General features: G+C 37.9%; 1 non-coding gene across 1 annotated transcript in view; it reads left to right on the forward strand.

The window, feature by feature from the left end:
* The first annotated feature begins 4,143 nt into the window (after positions 1-4,143).
* The window catches only part of LOC134677743 (small subunit ribosomal RNA), a 1,908-nt gene continuing 1,051 nt past the window's right edge, over positions 4,144-5,000 (forward strand). Inside the window, exon 1 of the ribosomal RNA XR_010100098.1 lies at positions 4,144-5,000. This exon is cut by the window's right edge and continues 1,051 nt beyond it. This is a non-coding gene — a ribosomal RNA (small subunit ribosomal RNA).

Genomic DNA, 5,000 nt, shown 5'->3' on the forward strand with positions numbered 1-5,000 from the left:
CCCTAGCATGTCCCAATTCAACATATTCATCAATGAATTTTTTATACTGCTCTAGCAACTCACACATTTTTCATTAATTTTCTCTCTATCGAGTAAAATATTTGTAAGGCAGCGGAAAAGGAGTTACCCAAGTTTAGTTCACCTAAGGGGTGTTTAAGGGGAATGTCCACCTGAAATGTGTTATTATTCAAAGTAACAGACTCCTGAAATATTTTGAAATATTTATCTTGCCACCGACAACATAGCCAAATACGGTGCTTTGCAAGACAAGCCCCTCAGGCAATTTGATCCAATCATTTAATAATGATTCAAAATAAATATCACTTGCTAATCAAACGCAGTGAATAATGTTCAAGACGAATTCACTATGCACTTACCATGTGTTATGGTCACGCAAATCACAGAAACGATTAGTTGTACAATCATTGCTCTCGTTTGTCTCAGTTTGTATTTTTTCAGTAGAGTCAGTACCAACTAACTTCAAAGACGAGTCAAGTCTGTCATGCGAGTTTAACTCCAGTGGAAAAATGCGTTGAACAGGTCTTACCTTTGTTCCGGCTGCAGTTCTAACACGAACCACTCTACTAACGCCATCAGCACCAGGGTAAACCTCTTCAATTATCCAATCCAATCCTCTTCAATCCACCAAGACGACGTCTCCAGGCTGAAGTTGTACAGGTCCATTCCGCTCACGCTTTTGTATGAGTGAACTGACGTTACATCACACCATGAAAGTAACAACGCTGCGTTTCGCTTTAGCCAGATGATTTCAACACAAAATATGAGTAGCTAGTTATAAAACCGAGTACTATATAAAGTTTTTACATCAACTTCGAGGCAAACTTGTCTTGACCGGTAAGCGACCGGTATATGAAAAATTTTCACTGTGACGTTTCGAGAGTCGTATTTTCCTACCAATTATTTCCATAACCATAGATACCAGTTAATCGATTAAAAATCGATGCTCATCGAATACAATTATCATTTTACTTACAAGTCGGCGTGGCATACGGTACAAAATCAAGTTGCTCAAATGAAATAATAGCAAATTATCATCATCATCATCATCTTATATTCATCTTATCATGCTTCATGAAATGTCACCATCGAATATCGAAATTAATACTCAAATTACCTTTCAAGTAATAATATATACGTGAATCAACATTTTAAAATACTTTGTATTTTAACTTAAAATAACAAAGCTGTTTATAGTTTAGCGTAGGAAAAGCTAGGAAATAAAAACAATAATCGTTACAAATCGATGATTCGGTCACTGCCAAATCGATTAGACAAACTCACTTACCAATGCTCGATAGATGGCGGGCTGCAACGGCTGCTCTAATTTAAACAGAAAAATACACCTCCTTTTTTTTTTTAAAGTGGTAACACACTACCGCACCGCACCAAGGTCATTGTGCGACGCACCCATAAGTAAGAGCGAGAAAGCGATATCTCTTTCTCGCTCTTACTTATTGGTGCGTCGCACAATGACCTTGGTGCGGTGCGATAGTGTGTTACGGTCTTTAAGTAGGCCAAAGATCATAGATATAATAATATCCAAAGATGATGACTTACGAATAGGCATGATGACATTTTTTTGGAAATGGTTTCATTATAGACGCCTAATAATTACAGAAAAAATAAAAAATAAAATAATATTCATTAATTTTGTGTGTGGCGTTCATTACTTTGCCTCATATGTGAATAAAATGCAATTTAGCTTTCAGTTTTTTAAGTGCAAAGTAAGCCTTTCCGAGCTGGTGTGGTGAAAGAAAATAAACTTACATACTTCAGAATCATGAGGAATAATAAATGTTATAAGACCCCGGCAATTTGCGAATTTCGATTTTCGCGGTAGCCACCCTGTCTAGTCTCTCCTCCGACACGGAATGACAGATAGAACGACGGGGTTGCCAGAGTTCGAACTGGGCTGGTTCGTGATGACTTTACAGAAGAAGATTTCTTTCTTTTTTATTAAATTTCACACGAATCGGTTTAGAATTGTGAAAAATGGTTAGTTGTTTTTTTTTTTTCCCTGCACTCTTATTTTATAACCTAAATAATAACATTAACACGCCACACCATATATCCTTTTATTTTTAACATTAGCACAGCTTTATTAAGCTTTCAATATACCTAAATACATACATATATTTATTTATTTATTTATTAAGTATTTCTCGATTCCTAATATAAAAGTGTAAAATATAATAATATAAAATTGTAGTATCATAAAAAAATATTATGGTAAAAAATATTTGCACACGGCGCGCACCTCTTCCAAATAACACAAAAATCAATAAAAATAAACGTAAGTACATTTTTTTTACACTCTATTATTATACGCAGTAGCCCCCTCCCTCCCTTTTTACTCAATCATATTATTATTAAATTTCGTTTCTACTTTTCTTCGGTCAAGGCCTCTACAGACGTTGTAACAAGTCACATTCGATTTTTTCTTTTGTCATCGATGCTAAGTTTATTTAGTTAACTTAACCAGCAAAAAACCTAAACTTACTTTTCAGATTTAATTTAGATAAATAAATGTACCTACCCACCTAACTGCCGGACGCAAATCGAATGCGATCCAAGGTGAGTTGTGTCTGTATAGCCCCCCCCTATTGACTGACATTGATTGATTTACATAATATGTCACATTGACACTGACACATTCAGTTCGACGACACAATCAATCAATCAATACGATCGATCCTTTATTATTTACCTATATAAATAAATAAATAAACAAACAATTAGGTAAGTAAGTGATTCCACCGGTAAACTTTGTTCGCCATATTTTTTTTTTTTTTTTAACCTAACCTAACCTAACTTTTTTTTTTAATTTTTTTTTTAACCTAACCTAATCTAACCTGACCTAACTTTTTTTATTTCTTGTTTTTTTTTTATAACCTAACCTAACCTAACTTTTTTTTTTTTTTTTTATCTAACATAACCTAACCTAACCAAATTATTATGTTCTTGAAATGGTTATAGTCTCGCAGCAAATTTTCCAGTAAAATACCTGAAGTTGGTGTGTATTTATTTATGTTACTTATAAACTTATAAAATATATATGCATTATAAGATTTATTATAAGAAATGTAAGTACCCCTATACCTAGTTAGGTATCTACAACACAACACAAAACAACTGCTCCTCGAAGCTTTTAGGGCGCGCGGCGGGTCACACAAAACACCAAGATGTTACACATGCTGGTGGACTGTGGACCACCGTTGTATTATTTATTTGCACTTTGGTCCTAGTTTACGCGTTTTAATATTGAAACGTGACAGACGGGAGATATATTATATTATCCTTACCCACGGGGGAGAGTACAACGCGCGCTGTATTTACTTGCAGATTGTCTGTCACCATCGCCAATTCGAGACGACGCAAAGTTGCCGATTGGTTTGAATGATGACAACATATTTGCGAGAAAATAGTGTGTGTTCTCCTATACGTGTGGCGAGGATCGATCGGATGATAATCCGATTTAAAACAAAGAACAATTTTTAACCCTAACGGTAATACGGTTTTTGAAACTCTCTCTCAGTGTTTTCATATCGCGAAACCTTCAAATACGCAATTGTAATTGCGGTTAGTAGTTTAGCGGTGGTGGGAATACGCTTTGATGTAAGTTTCATTATACTGTATTGGTTGTGAGGGTTTTGAGGGCTCTATAATACCTGGCGAGCGATATAAATCGTAACGAACGACTATGTTAAAAAAAGAATCTAAAAATTAAAAAAATAAATAGTGAAATTTTTATGTCTGGTCGTGGAAGAACGTTCGATTACATATCGGCGCTATGAAACATCACACAACTATGTGCGTGTGTATGTGCGCGCTTTACTCACCCGCTACCTACCTAAGGTACACGCACGCACGCACGCACGCGTGTGTCTCTGTACCACCAGGTAGAATAGAGTGGTAAGTGAAATATCCACCAGTCTACGATACGCCACGTCGATTTCGGTATATCCGAATGGTGGCGTGTGTCGTATACGACTCGTGTCTTACGCGTGCGGTCTCCGTCGTCTGTGTGTGTTGTGTAGTATAATATACATAGATGATATTGGCGCGCACGCGTCGACGCTAGTGTTTTGTGTCTCTAAACAAGACTCACATGAACACGGCAGCTCCCTGGTTGATCCTGCCAGTAGTTATATGCTTGTCTCAAAGATTAAGCCATGCATGTCTCAGTGCAAGCCGTATTAAGGCGATACCGCGAATGGCTCAATATATCAGTTTTGGTTCCTTAGATCTTACTCAGTTACTTGGATAACTGTGGTAATTCTAGAGCTAATACATGCAATCAGAACTCTGACCAGTGATGGGATGAGTGCTTTTATTAGATCAAAACCAATCGGCGGAGGGCCTCGCGTCCGAAGTCGTAACATTTTGATGAATCTGGATAACTTTTGCAGATCGCACGGTCCAGTACCGGCGACGCATCTTTCAAATGTCTGCCTTATCAACTTTCGATGGTAGTTTCTGCGACTACCATGGTTGTCACGGGTAACGGGGAATCAGGGTTCGATTCCGGAGAGGGAGCCTGAGAAACGGCTACCACATCCAAGGAAGGCAGCAGGCGCGCAAATTACCCACTCCCGGCACGGGGAGGTAGTGACGAAAAATAACGATACGGGACTCTTACGAGGCCTCGTAATCGGAATGAGTACACTTTAAATATTTTAACGAGGAACAATTGGAGGGCAAGTCTGGTGCCAGCAGCCGCGGTAACTCCAGCTCCAATAGCGTATACTAAAATTGTTGCGGTTAAAAAGCTCGTAGTTGCATTTGTGCTACGCACTGTCGGTGCGATTCATCCGAATCGATACTGACACGTTTGCGGAGCATATCGTCGGTGAATCGTATGTAAAAGTACGGTTCAATATAAAAATCCTATCGCGATGCTCTTCAGTGAGTGTCGAGGTGGGCCGACAATTTTACTTTGAACAAATTAGAGTGCTCAAAGCGGGCTCAAAATGCTGCTT

This window comes from Cydia fagiglandana, chromosome 26 (assembly GCF_963556715.1).
Source record: "Cydia fagiglandana chromosome 26, ilCydFagi1.1, whole genome shotgun sequence".
In the NCBI taxonomy this organism is placed as follows: Eukaryota; Metazoa; Arthropoda; class Insecta; order Lepidoptera; family Tortricidae; genus Cydia; species Cydia fagiglandana.